Source organism: Colias philodice, chromosome 8, assembly GCF_061535455.1.
Source record: "Colias philodice isolate Cphi_HAF_F1 chromosome 8, ilColPhil1 Martin Lab GWU primary, whole genome shotgun sequence".
Taxonomy (NCBI): domain Eukaryota; kingdom Metazoa; phylum Arthropoda; class Insecta; order Lepidoptera; family Pieridae; genus Colias; species Colias philodice.
In genome coordinates, this window is record NC_143093.1 from 621,305 (window position 1) to 637,486 (window position 16,182).

A 16,182-nucleotide genomic window follows, 5' to 3' on the forward strand; every position below is an offset into this window, starting at 1 on the left:
GAATTATGAAAATCTATTTATTACTATTAGTAGTAAAAATTAGATACGATCGTTTTCAATTAGAAATAAAAAGAAGAGAAGCCTTTCTATTGGCTTATCAATTATTTTTTTTTCATTTCTTTTTTATATGGCTCTATACAAAGTACGATATGAAATCTATAAAACCTTTATAATATTCCTTTTGCGTTTTAATTAAATCCTGAGTATAGTATTATTCTTAAAATGGAATTTATAACGAAGCTCAAGTTTAAAAGCAATGCTATTTTCAATTTAATATAAATTAATGGCGGTTTCAAAGGATTCCAAGTTCAACAAAATATTTGCTTGATTGTATTTTTATGATCTTAAAATTTTTTCCTCAGATGTGTAAATCTATACTTAATATTATAAAGCTGAAGAGTTAGTTTGTTTGAACGCGCTAATCTCAGGAACTACTGGTCCGATTTGAAAAATTCTTTCGCTGTTAGAAAGCCCTTTTATCGAGGAAGACAAGGCTTTATATAATCATACTAAAACCAACAGGAGCGGACCAATGCGAGTAAAACCGCGGGGCACATCTAGTAAAATATAAGACAAACATTCAAAGACTAAGTAGATATTTATACATAATAACCATAATTAGGATCGAACCGACGATCCTTAACGCAAGAATCCTGAGTAATCACTGAGCCATGAGGAATGGCTTATTTAATTACATATCGACTTGTGCAACATTTCGTGATAAGACGAAATCTTGTTGTGGTTTAGGCTGTTTACACACGACGCGGTTAAAACGTCGTAATTTTTTTATCGAATCTTACATCATGCAGCTAAGAAAGGACTATTAAACACGTTAGAAAGCTAATACTGTATTTACTATTTAAGATTTTATATCTTTTGATTTCTGGGTATCACTTTTCATAATTAAAATGTATATATGTAGTTATATAAAAATATGACTATTTATTTATTTATTTGGGTACATCGATAGATACATCATTCCTTAATAATAAATACAAAGTAAGAATATTCTAATGCTTAACCCAATTATAGATGTACACAGCATTACAAGAAAAACTAAAGATAAATGTAGGATGTTTTATACAACTAAAGTAAGTAAATTAATTCAATATTGCCTATTTCTAAAACGTGATGTGATATGATCTGTGCACTTTTCGTTTAAACATTGACTATGATATAAATACGAATATGATAAGTGAATAATAATAATTGAATGACCGACTGACTGCAATATCAACGCTTGTGCCTACTACTACTACCTCAAAGTTTCTACTGAATTACGTCCTGCATCAAATGCGTCCTAGTGAAGGGGAGAGCTACATTTTTTGTAAATGGAAAACAGAGGTTTGTATAAAACTTATTTGTTCTTTAAGTCATTTATATTATCAACTAAACTTGCACATTATACATATATTACAGAATATACTTAAAGCGCCTAGTGTGTACTCAGCCTACTAACTTCAGAATTACATTGCTAGCTCGATACTGTAAGCTGAAATGTTAATTCTCTACAATTGTATTCAAGCTTAGACAATGCAATTCGCAGCTGCATTGCTAATAGTTATTATGATGTGGGTAAATGCTTCTTCCATACAAATAAATGTGTGCTTGTTTATTTTTATTAATCTCTTATTAGTTTGCATTTTGTTTATTATTTTGGATAGAAAAACTTAGAAAAATATGCCGCAAGACGGATTTTTTTTGTTGTTTTTAATGGAGAGTATATCCCTAGTAAAAAACTAGGTACTGTGAAGTCCCATGTCCCCATGTGTAGGCAAATAGATGTATAATGCAGGGGCAGATGCATTATACATTCTTTTTGCCTACCTGCACTTCACTGATCGATTTTCTTTAGGGACAAGTAGGTGATCAGTCTTCTGTGTCCTGCCAGACCGAGACATTTTTTTTTCTTCGTCTCCACCGGGAATCGAACCGAGGACCCCTAGGTGCCCGCGCGTTACGCTCACGCGTCAACCACTATTGACTATACCAAGGAGGCGGTCAAGGCGGTCAGGTACTGTACAAATCAATATATATGTATATTTATTTATTATTTATTTATTTATTTAAATTCTTTATTTAACACACACAAAAAAAAAGAATATACACAAAAATAAAAGAACAAAAAAAGAAAATCATATTAACATGTTAAATAGGCGGCCTTATCGCTATAAGCGATCTCTTCCAGGCAACCTTTGGATAGGATTTGTCATACGAATTAGAATTAGATGGGTGGTGTTTGATTTAAAAGAGAAAGAAAAAAAAAAAAATCATGATAATAATAATAAAAAAAATATGTACATACATATACATATATATATATTAAAATAGATACCAATACTATAAATACATGCTATAAATACACATACATACATATATACTTACATACATACATACATGATACATAATACATAACTATGTATAAATAAAAATATTACAGCTCGTTGAAGAAATGGTTAAAAATTAGTTTTTTAAATATGTGCAGAGATTTAGCGCGACGTATGGTTATCGGAAGTGCATTCCACAGGAGTATGGCTTGAACATGGAACGAATTATGATAAAATTTGGTCTTGTGAGGTGGAATTTTTAAAAGTACATTTTCAGAGCATCGGAGGTTGAAATCCGTACTCTCACGAAATTGGAATTTTTCCTTAAGGTAACTGGGAGTATTAGGATGGAACAGGACACGGTATAGGAGTTGGAGAAGGTGGGAGTTCCGACGCTGACGTATTGGTAACCACTTGAGCTTTTTCCTGTATTGAGAGACGTGGTCATACTTGCGCAAGCCAAATATGAAGCGTATGCAAACATTTTGGAGTCGCTCAAGTTTGTCCAACTGGATTTCGGTCAGGTCGGGATAACAGGCATCGGCATAATCCAGGATGGGAAGGAGAAGGGACTGTGCAAGAGAAGTTCTGGTGGAAATGGGCAAGAAGTTACGAATTCTCATGAGTGAATGAGATGAGGCAAAGATTTTTTTATTTAACTCATTGATTTGTGGTTGCCAAGATAACGTCCGATCAATGGTGACGCCTAAGCTTTTGATGCTATCACTGAATGGTATGATGTTACCGTCTACAGTAATAGGGGGTAAACTAGACCATCCTATCCTTGATATGAAAGAAGAGCTGCCAATGAGAATCGTTTTAGTCTTAGAAGGATTAACAACTAAGCCATGTGCTTTACTCCAATTCATAATCAAGGAAAGGTCGTTATTTGTAGTAGCTATGGCAGACGGTAAATTTTCAAACGTAGACATCGTGTAGATTTGGAGATCATCTGCATACATGTGTGAGAAGGAAGTGAGGGAAAGTGAGATAGAGTTTATGAATATAGAGAAGAGAAGAGGAGAGAGGACGCCACCTTGTGGAACACCAGCAGTGATATCAGACCATGTAGAAAAAGTGTTGTCAATTTTGATCCTTTGCTGGCGTCCCAACAAGTAACTTTCGAACCATACAATCACCGATGGAGATATGTTAATTGAGCGTAACAGTCCCATTAGAATGTCAAAATCAACAGTATTGAAGGCATTACTGAAGTCAAGTAATGTGAGGATGGTGAGCTGCTTATCATCTAATCCTGCCCTTATATCATCGGTGATCTTGGTGAGAGCAGTAGTCGTACTATGTCCAGGACGGAAGCCGGATTGGAAGGTATTTAGAATATTGTTTTTATTAAGGAAAGAACTTAACTGTTCATGAACTAACCGTTCAAGAACTTTGGATAGGAAAGGAAGGATGGAGATGGGACGGTAGTCGGAGAAGGAAGAAGGATTTGGCTTCTTAGGCAATGGAACGACATGGGCGTCTTTCCAGGCATTAGGAAATATTCCGTTACTGATAGAGGAGTTGAATATGTAAGTGATGACGGGAGCAAGGATATCTAGGATAGGAAGGATCATACTACGACCGATGCTATCACTACCGACGGCTTTGGATGAAATCGATGATATGCTCTTCTTAACACCACATACGGTGAATTGTTTGAAAGTGAACGGTTGATATTGAGGAGTTGGACAAGATGAAAGATTACTCAATGTGCGTGACTTAAGTTCTGGATTAAATACAAGAGAATTATGTGTAAAGTGGTTGTTCATTAAATCAATGTTAGTGTTAGGAGGGAGAGATAGTTGCTGCTGTTTGCCAACTCCTAAGGACTTAAGAAATTTCCAAATCTTAGCTGGGTCGCCGTTCTCGACCGAAAACCGTATATCTATTTAAAGAAAAAAAAAATTCTGAATTTTTCACCGATTAATCTTTAGGTTTTGGTACAAAATAGAGCACTATAGCTGCAATAATGTCTTAATGGTTAAGTAAAAATTGATACCAATTTTAAGTTAATACCCTTACTAGTACAAGATTGTATGCCCTTTATACGTGAAACTACTACACTATGTCCATAAAAGCTAACGAACGAGCGTCACGTTACAACAAAAGCTCTCCATTTTATTCTGTTTTATTTCTTCGAATGCGAAAGGCTTCTAGTTCTTTGTCCTGCATCCTATATCATTATGCGATGCGATGCCTTTATGTATTTTTGAGACGTTAATTTAATTTATGCGAATATTGTGTATGTGTGTGTTGTAATAGTTTTTAGTATTTGTTGTTATGGCGGCAGCGGAAATACGTCATTTGTGAAAATTTCAGCTTTCTAGCTATCACGGTTTGAGTATGAGATACAGCCTGGATACAGACAGACAGACGGCGGAGTAAATGATGTAGCGGAATATTTAGGTTATCGATTTGATATACATAATATATAAACTTAATACTAAGTTGTCTTTTGATATAAGTTGTCTTTCGAAAAGTAAATTTTTATTGTAACACTATCTCCGATTATTATTTTAAGAGGCTTTAAAATGGGTTCATCTCTTATTTCGTAAATTGCACATTTGTGTACTACAGCACTATAACCGAAAGTTTTCCATTTAAAAGTTTCAAAACAGTCGTAACTAAACTATGATAAAACGGCAGAAAAAATCTGAAATAGCGATGTTACACTCGAAAATTTTAACGAAATGTTAACAGTCGCAAAAAACACAAAACAAAACGCAGAAACAACGAATCCTTTTAAAAACAATGGGCAAAAGCTTGATACATTTGATTTTGTTGAAAACACACGTGAATTTTTGTTACGTTTCTCGTTAGGAGATGGAAATTTTTACCTATTCTTTTTATTCTATGGCGTGAAATTTTCAAAGATGTTTAAAAGCTTTTCATGATCATCCAATGAGGTAAAATGTTTTGAAAGATTAGAACACATATCAATTTGAACTAAAAGTGCAATTCATATACAATTGATAAATCAACCAAACTAATTGATGAATTCAAGATAGATGAACGAAGAAAACCTGATTCGTTAAGTTTTAAAAAGGTTTTTTTTAATATCTAAAATTGTTGTAACTACCTACTATGCAGTAATAAATCTTGTTAGAAATCGATAATCTACAATAGATAGAAGTGAGAATATTCAAGAACAATAAATTTGAGTTTAAAAACAACAGGAAAATACGAATAACACACAATAAAGGGCTAACAGTCGTGAATTATTATATCAAGAGGTATGACGTCATTATAATTTATACCGTCGCGTCATGTGTGAAGAATCGAGTTAGAATCTGATTAATAATTGTGTAGAGTAATGGCTGTTTACATAATATAATATACTAGCGGTCCGCCCCGCCTTCGCCCATGGTACATATTTCGCAATAAAAGGTAGCCTATGTTCTTTCTCAGGGTCTAAAGATTATCTATGCCAAATTTCATCAAAATGGGTCCAGTAGTTTATGCGTGAAAACCATACATACATACATACAAACCTTTCCTCTTTATAATATTATAGTATATTATAGTATAGATAAGTACATAATATTATGTATAATAAACATCATAAAATTTTAGCGTTAGATGTAACCAAATTCCTATAACGAAACTGCTTGACCGATTTTATAATTTTTTTTTTGATCAGCAATTAGATAATTATCTTTTATATTTTGTAGTATTATCTATTGTAGTATTATTTTAGGTTAGTTAAATAATTTAAAAATTTTAAATATAGAGGGTAATTAATTTTACTTACAGCTGCTTCTAACTGCGTATTCCTTTTGAAAGGTCCATCACGAATATCTGGAACAAGAATTAATTAAAATTAAAATGTTATATATTTAAATGGTTGATGTATCAAAGTATCACGCAAATTAAAATTCTCATACGTTTATTTTATGAGTAAGTTTTTATGATAACTACATAATGATAATATCTAGTGTAGGTACCATTTATTAAAAATAAAACCGGCCAAGTGCGAGTCGGGCTCGCGCACAAAGGGTTCCGTAGCAGCAAATATAATAAATTACAGTTAAATCAACCTATCTCAAAAACTATAAGAGATACTTTGATCAAACCAAAAATCGTTGAAAGAGTTAATTAGCATGCATCACCTCTATTTTTTTTAGAATTTTATACCCCGTAGTTATAAAAATAGAGGGGGGGGGACATACTTTTTACGACTTTGAGAGCTGATATCTCAAAAACCGTTCACTTTAAGAAAAATGTTTTTTAGAAAACTTTATATCATTTTAAAAGACCTTTCCATTGATACCCCACACGGGTATGTACATCGAAAAAAAAAATTTCATCCCTCAGTTACATGTATGGGGGGCCCCACCCCCAATTCTTTTTTTTACTATTTAGTGTCATATTTTTGTAGCGGTTCATACAACACATATTCCCATCAAATTTCATCACTGTAGTACTTATAGTTTCCGAGTAAATCGGCTGTGACAGACGGACAGACGGACAGACGGACAGACGGACATGACGAAACTATAAGGGTTCCGTTTTTGCCATTTTGGCTACGGAACCCTAAAAATCTTCAGTTTATCCATTTATAATCTTCATTATTGGCTATTGCCCATAATATTATTACAAAACTGAAGAATTCTGCATTGAACGAGCTTATCTACAAACAACATGAATGATATAATTATTTTCGTGTTGAATATTATTTTTTCGTAAATAATGATTTTTCATTATGACCAATTGGAGTGAAGAATAATGAAATGAAAAAAAAATTATTATTAAAAAAACAAAATACCCGACTGCACACTAAAAAAAGAGTAAAACAAGCCCCACAATAATATTGATCAATCAAATGCTAAAAACTAATTATGTAATACCGTTTAAACAATACCTATATTAAAATACACTACAATATGTGTTCGTAATCGATAGTTAAATAAACAGAAACTTATTTTGAATACAAATTTACTGAATATAATTTATAAATGTTGATGGAAAGCATCGCAGGCGGGGACCAACAGAGGCTTATTTATAGTCATTTCGGTTGTGCACCATTTAGCAGAATTTTCGTTGGTGGCGGTCAAGGTGGTCCCCGCCTGCGATGCTTTCCATCAACATTTATAAATTATATTCAGTAAATTTGTATTCAAAATAAGTTTCTGTTTATTTAACTATCGATTACGAACACATATTGTAGTGTATTTTAATATAGGTATTGTTTAAACGGTATTACATAATTAGTTTTTAGCATTTGATTGATCAATATTATTGTGGGGCTTGTTTTACTCTTTTTTTAGTGTGCAGTCGGGTATTTTGTTTTTTTAATAATAATTTTTTTATTTATAACTTTTTAGCTGTTTTTATTTAACGAAAATGTTGTAGATGTAGAAGACTATGTATATGTAAGTACCATTTTAAATTATTTCGACGACATTTGGCTTTAGATTACGAGTGATGTTACTCCGCAACATAAATTTACCGCCAATCTGGGCTGTTGGTAGTGAAGAAGAAAAAGAATTAGGTGAGTCATTACTGCTGAAGATCCCGCAAACGTTTAAGTTCAGTTAAAGAACATTCGTCGTGGGGCCGGTCCAACAGCTTTTTTGGGTCAAGTGTTTTTATTGCTAACCCAGCAAGTGTTTTAACACGGCTTAGGGCTACATAAGCCTGGCCCTTTGCAAACACGTTTGATAGGTCCACGACAGCCCGATCCAAGGTGGTACCTTGCAGTTTGTGTACCGTTACAGCCCAACAAAGTATCAAAGGCAGCATCCGACGTTCAATCTTCCCTTGTCCGCGAAGCGCATCAAAGTCGACAGTGGAGGGCTCTATGCGAACCCCCACACCCAATTCATTGCCCTTAACAGAACGATCGTCGAACTCTACGAATACTGCCTGCGGTAACTCACCTGGTTCTAACTGCTCTCTGCGAAGAGAAGGCCACTCAATTCTTCTTATGATACCCATAGCACCGTTCACCAGACCGTGGTTTACATTGATGTTGCGGCGTAACATCACGCGAGATCCAATTCCAATAGTTAGTGTGCCGAGAATGCCCCCTGTTTTGTTCGGGTCGTCAGAAATGTATTGTTTGCGAGGGCACTGACCGTAGGTTTTAGCTTCTAGGGAGATGTCAACAGCGTTTATTTGGTAGAGCTTTAACGATTTGCCCAACTTTTTAGTCATGGCTGAATTATAAGCATCGACTTGTTTCGTAGTAGGGAAAATTCGAACTGCCTCTCCATCGGCAAATGGACCCTCTAGTGGAATTCTGCGGCTGTCCAGGATCTCAAGTTGGTCCATCGTTAACTCACCAACACGAATATTATTGAGAATGTCCACAAAGGTATTGTCTCCTGCCTGTCTCATATTCTGTGGCAATTCACAAAAGCTGAACAATTGCCACAGATTTGTTTCACCAGTTAAGTTCGACGGCTGTCGGAAGCAGTAAGAACCACCGGTGATTCTGGAAACTGGTGGTAACTGCATGAGAGCTCCAAACAAAATTACATTGATACCACCAAAGTTCCCTTGATCCTGTTTTAGTTGCTGGAGGCGAATGTGAATGTTTCGCAGTGTTAAGTAGGGCACCATTGATATTTCATCGATGATGAGCCAATTTATATGCCTCCACTTTTGTCGCTCCCTTTGCAGCCTTTCACCTGTTAGTGGGCGTAATGTTTCATTTCTTCCCTTTTCAATTGGTAGCGCAAAAGTGGAATGTAGTGTAGTTCCACCGATTAGTCTGGCTGCTACTCCAGTTGGTGCAGTAACAATCACGTTTTTACCTATTTCAGTGTTACTCAACCTACGAATTTGTTCAGTCATAACTTTTAAGGTAAATGTTTTTCCGGTACCAGCTCCTCCAGTAACAAAAACTAGTAACGGATCAGAATTCGACACGTCCAATAACTTTTGGGAAATTTTTTGAAACAGTTGTCGTTGACTCATGTTCAATGAAGCTACAAATGTTTCAAACTGATTGTCTGGCATGCCTATGTCAGTTGGTTCATCTTCGACTTCTTCGATCATAATATTATGACCGCCGTCGTCGAGTATGTGTTCAATAGGCTGAACGTCATTGTTGTCATTTGCGTCATCGTTTTGTTCCTCAACGGTTCCTGCTGCCAAGTTTTCTGCCACAATGCGGCTTATAGCTTGTTGGATCTCAGTTTCCCACCGCATCATAGTTTCGGCGTCAAAACCTTCTTGCAGCGGACGTAGTCGATGCCTTTTGGCCCAGAAAGCTTCTTTTGCAGTATTAAAACCATCCAACAACTCTTCCTCTGCTCGGAACGGAATATGAGTCAGGACCAATGAGTAGTAATATGCTTCTGGGTCTGAAGACAGCGTATAATAACGCGTTCGGAGTATAGCTGGACGTGTCCGCTTTTTCATCCTACCTACGTTGTCTAATAAGGTAATGTATCGACGACTAGACACGTCCTCATCCTCAGCATCATAGGCATCAGCATCTTGTTCATCCTCCTCTGTATCGTTTCTAGTAGAGACAACCTCGTACCAAATCGCAAACTCACCTAAACTAAGTTGCTCCAGAGAAAGAGGTCTGTGAACGTACCTATCAAATACATTTTTGTACGGTTCGGAACTTTCTGTGTCAATCCTAAGCATTCGGTATCTTTGTTCAGGCGCGCAAGTGTTTACGAAAACACATTTACGTGAACTATCTCTTAATTTTAAATGACACAATCGAAACGCACATTCGTTGGCAGAGACTTCTCTGTGAGACAAGATTGCGTTTTGGATAGCAAAAACCAGCCGTCTTAAGTTGCTTCCACCGCGGTCTCTTACAGCACTTATAGCTTGCCTTATTGATCTAGAGACCTCTGCAGGTTCAGCTTTTGAGATATACTTTGAGATGTAGTACGCCACACCTAAAGCTGACCCGCAAGGCTGTAGATCAATATTGGCGCGCCACAGTTTTAATAATCTCGAATTGTAGCAGTTTATCATGGTTTCCGAATCTGTTCTTTTTAATATATAAAATCTTCCACCATTTCTCATTGCTTGCTCGTCGTCTAAGATTGTAGTGTTTTCAGACACTGGTCTCGGGAAAGCGAATCTACAAACGTTTCGGTTATTTTTGAAGCATGTTTGAGTGTGTCGATGTGTTTGTAACTGAACGACTAAATCATGCATCTCTGAGTCGTCCTCAGCGTCGGGAACCTCACACGTGACAACACGCTCCAGCAACTGAATACCTTCAGGGGTGTCAAAAGCCGGCATATTAGCACACCATAAAACCATGTGAACGTGAGGGCTACCTCGTAGCTGAAATTCTATGCGCCACCAAAAATCAATAATTTTCTTTCCTAAAATCGGATCCTCTTCTCTTCTCAGCCTAGTAAACAAAGTGTTTAGGCGCAACATAAATTGTCTTGATAACGTGACTGGGTAAGACTCGACAAGGTGCTGCTTTTCAAGGAAGGTCAAATCTTCAAAAGAAAAATTTGGGCGGCCATCGGCAACTAAAAGGGCTTTTAGCATGTCGGGCCAATTTAAATCGTTACAAGAGAGAGTAAGATACCAATGAGGAGGACCTAAATTTTTCACCATGGCAAGAAGATCCGTATACGCTTTGTGCCAGTACGCGGACGTGCCACGTATGTTGCGCATTACCAGGTGCACATTTTGTACAACATCTGTGGGCTCAGCTCCATCCTGACGCAACCGGCCACAGACTGAAACATTTTGTTGAGCCTTGCAAAGTTCTACTAACGAGAGGGCGTAAAATATGTACTCGTTAAATTGGAACCGTTTGTCATTGCTCATCACTCGAGTTTGGTAGTAATCGAGCGGTGTTATTGGAACGGGTCTTTGTTCCCTAAGCCCATTTCGACCATCTGGGAATAACCTTATCCACGCTAGCTCTTCTGCTCTTTGCTCTCTCAAGACGCTGACCGGGGGCACAGTTTTCCGTTTGAGTTCGTAGATAGGTATTGGTCTCTCTTCTACGGTATTAGCGTTCGAAACAACTTCGTTTAGATCTGGAATATTAGTATCAATCGGCATAAGAGCTGTAGTAACAAACGCGTGTTCTTCGTGAACAGGATCACTGCTATTCAGATTGCCGTCGCTAACTATCTGAGTGTCGTGTTGTTCATTCAGTACTGGCGATTCATTTGGGATGACCAAGGGTGTTGCATTTATAGCTGTGATACTATACTGCATATCTCGATGGCCTCTTACCTGTAGTGCAACAGCAAGATGTTGACATAAATCGCCTTGATTTGCAAACTTCATCAACATGGAGGCTCCTCTGTTAGGTGCAACATAACCTTTGGGTCCCCGAGAATGTGAGTCGAATAAGTAATATTCTGGGATCTCGACATCGGGAGACTGATTGCGTTCGACGATTACTTTCATTACCGCCAATGCAATATTTGTTTGACATGTAATAATTCCTTTATCGTGTGTTGTAAAAAAATATTCAATCCCCGAAGACAAATTAGGGAAGTATCCTTCAAGAACGTCAGATGGCGCACTCGAGTTAACAACTCCAACGACAACATCGGGCTGTATATTTAATTCGAATTCTGTAGCGGCCACAGAAACTGCGGGTAATAGCTCTTCAGTATTTAAAAATTGCGGTCTGTTTGCAAGTCGTGACATGCACCTGTTGAAATATGTATTACCAGCTAATAAAATTCGATCCAAGTCAGATGGGGCCCATTCATTTAATGGTTTGGAACTGGAGTAGGCGATAGCCGTGGCGGCATTAGCCGTGCACTGGCGGCCACGGGATTCCTCTTCAAACCGATCACTGCCTTGGTGAAAAGACCCACGCAAGATGTGACGGTCATGTCCCAAAGCCTTGAAGTGATTTTTTGGCTCATTTCTAATGTGATCTGCATTTTCTAATGTGATAACTGCCTCCAGAATACTTGACCGTATCTCTTCATTGGTAATGTTAGTATTAATTTGCACATTAGAGTACAAATGATTGTTTCGCAATAGCCACTCTAATGCTTTCTTAATTTTTTCGATGTCTACCGAGTATCGTCGATTGTTTGTCACGTTATCTAAATTTTCAGTGACCACACTTATTCCCGCATTTGCTATATTCAATGGAAGCTGTTCAGGTATCTCTTCAACTTGCTGTGCAAAGAGGATGGCTTGCCCCTTAAATCCCTGTTGTCCGTAACGACCACCCAGACGCACCACTTTTATAAACGGTTTTATCCGAGAAATGAGCCGCAGCTCCATCTCTGATAGACATTCAATTTCAGGCGGAATAGGTGCAACAGTCATGTTGTTCCAAAATGCATTTGACGGGCACTGATTCCTTGACAATTTGTTGGCGCATCTATTGCAACAATCTATGCGGTCTGAAACATTTTGTGGTAGAACAGTAATATTAGCAGTTAAGATACTGCGTGACTGTTTCTTGTATAGAAGCTTATGACATACGTAGCACACCACATCCGCCACTTGAGAAATCGCTTCATTGAATGTGGCATCACTATTTGTAAACAACTGCCGTCGAACACGAGACTGTGACCTCATAGCCGAAAGTCTTTCTAAACGCGAGCCAGGTGATTCGTTGTTACGAGACTGCACAGCATACTCTCGCATCTGCTCGAGTCGAGAAGCGCGGGATGATGGAGACTCATGCTCACGAATTAATTCGGCATGCTCCCGCATCTGATCGAGTCGGGCAGCGCGAGTTGGTGGAGACTCGTGTTCGCGAACATTTCCCGCATGCTCCCGCATCTGCTCGAGTCGAGCAGCGCGAGATGATGGAGACTCATGTTCACGAACGTTTGTGGCATATTCCCGCATCTGCTGGAGTCGTGTCATACGAGACGACGGGGACTCAGCAGCTCTCTTTTCAGATTTGCTAGCTGCAAGCCTACGCCGCTTTTGTTCCCTATCAACGCTAGACTCACGTGCTTGTAAAGTACGTCTACGGGTACTTTTGTTATTTATAAGCTCTTGACGTGAAGTAGGTGAAAGTTGGCTGTACCATTGGGACATTCTTACTCTTGCTTCTAAAAGCCTTTTTTCGCGTGCCTCAGGAGATTCGGCTTTTAATTTTTTAGCCCGAGCCTGAGCCCTTTTTGTTTTGCGAGATAATCCCATATTGTATGTTTTTATTTCTTAAAATGATCTGATACCTATTGCCGAAAAAATCAGTACTAATGGAGAAGTACTTAATAATAATAAAAAAAAACAGTTGAACTATAACTAAAAAAAAAATACAAAAAGAATAAGTGAGGATTGTTTAAAAGTATGTTACTTAAACTAACCAAAAATATCTACCTACCTAGTTATTTTATTAATAATTATTATTATATTATTAATTAATATGAAGAATTTAAGAAAGAACCAAAAAAAAGAACGGAAGAACGAGTTAATTAATTAGAAAGAACGAATAAATTTAAAGAGAGAAACACGAAAGAAAAAAAAAAGAACGAGTTATTTATACTTTATAAGTTTCGCGTCAGACGACGAAGTATCGAAAAAATCGCTATTTAGAGACGACCGTCAACGACGTGTGCCCTCATGCGTGTGCCCGCAATCGGGCTGTATACTCGAGCATATCCCCCTCCGCACCGCGCCGCGCGCCGCATGCCAGGCCACGCCCTATCTTTTTGCTTGCTAACGCATGAGTTGCTTTGCGTTGACGCAGAATTAACATGTTCCCGTGGGAATTTTGAGAAAAAACGTATCCTATATTAATTACTCCCGTGATTGAAATGAATCTAATGATACCGCATACATATTTTTTTAAGGGGAAATTTAGAAAAAATATTATTATGTCTTTATCCCGTGGGACTTTTAGGATAAAATGTATCCTATGACACTCCCGTAATCAAGACAAATCTAACGATACCTCATACATCAAAACCCATCAAGCCGTTTAGGCTACAGGTGGTCACAAAGGAAAAGACATACATACATACTTACATACACTCGAAAAACATTACCCTCCTTCTTTGGCAGTCGGGTAAAAATATTACCAAAATGGCATTTAAATACCTTTTGATAGCAGACAAGCTTACGATGCGTCAAATAGTTATAGCCATACTTAATATTATAAATGCGAAAGTAACTCTGTCTGTCTGTCTGTTACTCAATCACGCCTTAACTACTGAACCAATTTGCATGAAATTTGGTATAGAGATATTTTGATACCCGAGAAAGGACATAGGATAGGTTTTATCCCGGAAATCCTACGGGAACGGGTTTTTCTTTGAAAACGCGGGCGAAGCCGCGGGCGGAAAGCTAGTTTTATATATATTTAATCTATACATATAATAAAATCGTAGGAAAGTCAAAACTGTACATTGAATATTTTTTTAAAAGAATACTTGATCCATGATCTATAATCGATATAGAAGCCAAAAATATAGTTTTTAGAATTTTTGTCTGTTTGTCGGTTTGTCTGTTTGTCTGTTTGTCTGTATGTATTTCCGGGCTAATCTCAGAAAGTACTGCATAGATTTACTTCAAATTTTGCATGAATATTCCTAAGAGGTCGGGTGAGGATAGTTTAAACATATTATCATGATATCACCTTCGCGGGAGGAGCTGTGAACCTTTATTTTTCTTACATATTCCGTGTACTACGACAGCGTACAATCTAAAGACTCATGTTTAAATGTTGGTTTCGAGTAAGCCATGCTATTATCTAGCTTTACAAAATAAAAACTATGTCATTTACGTAATTTGGGCAGAGAAACAGTTTAATGAATTTAGTAGTATAAAGACAAATTTGAAACAGCGCCATCTATGAGATTTCGTAAAAATCAAATCAATTTACATGTTATCACTACTGAACAACTGTTGAAAATTAATAATTTAAATATAATCATGTTATTTATTTAACTCTTTAACCCATATCTTCCCTTCCCTATAAGGTGCGCTTATATTTCGTGTGAATATACTACATTTTTAAAAGTGAGTGTAGATGTTTATTATTTTAAGTCAAACTAGACACCATTACAATTAATCTAATATTGATTGTGTTCATTGGTTACATTTTTAATCTTCGTGTTTTATAAATTTATAAAGAATAGAAAAAATTCGATCACGAGGCGGGACTCGAACCCACATAATTTCGTGATCGAATGTTTCTATTCTTTATAAATTTATTATTTATAAATTTATATTTATAAAGCATTTGAATCTATATACATATAATAAAATCGTAGGAAAGTCAAAACTGTACATTGAATATTTTTTTAAAAGAATACATAATCCATGATCTATAATCGATATAGAAGCCAAAAACATAGTTTTTAGAATTTTTGTCTGTTTGTCTGTTTGTCTGTTTGTCTGTTTGTCTGTATGTTTGTCCAGGCTAATCTCGAAAAGTACTGCATAGATTGACTTCAAATTTTGCATGAATATTACTAACAGGTCGGGTGAGGCTTTTTTAAACATATTATCATGCTATCACCTCCGGGGGAGGAGCTGTGAACCTTTTTTTTTTCTTACGTATTCCGTGTATTACGACAGCGTACAATCTAAAGACTCATGTTTAAATGTTGGTTTCGGGTAAGCCATGCTATTATCTAGCTTTACACAATAAAAACTATGTCATTTACGTAATTTGGGCAGAGAATCAGTTTAATGAATTTATTAGTATACAAATTTGAAACAGCGCCATCTATGAGATTTCGTAAAAATCAAATCAATTTACATGTTAACACTACTGAACACAATGTTAAAAATTAATAATTTAAATATAATTATGTTATGTTATTTATTTAACTCTTTAACCCATATCTTCCCTTCCCTATAAGGTGCGCTTATAATTCGTGTGAATATACTACATTTTTAAAAGTGAGGGTAGATGTTTATTATTTTAAGTCAAACTAGACACCATTACAGTTAATCTAATATTAATTGTGTT

The 16,182-nt window shown here is 36.6% G+C and overlaps 1 protein-coding gene across 1 annotated transcript in view; it reads right to left on the reverse strand.

Moving 5' to 3' along the window:
- AstA-R1 (allatostatin A receptor 1) overlaps positions 1-16,182 on the reverse strand; it is a 152,294-nt gene that overhangs the window by 51,963 nt on the left and 84,149 nt on the right. The window contains exon 2 of the mRNA XM_089697738.1: positions 6,082-6,128. The gene's annotated coding sequence lies outside the window, so the exon portion shown is untranslated. The remainder of the gene's footprint in view (positions 1-6,081; positions 6,129-16,182) is intronic.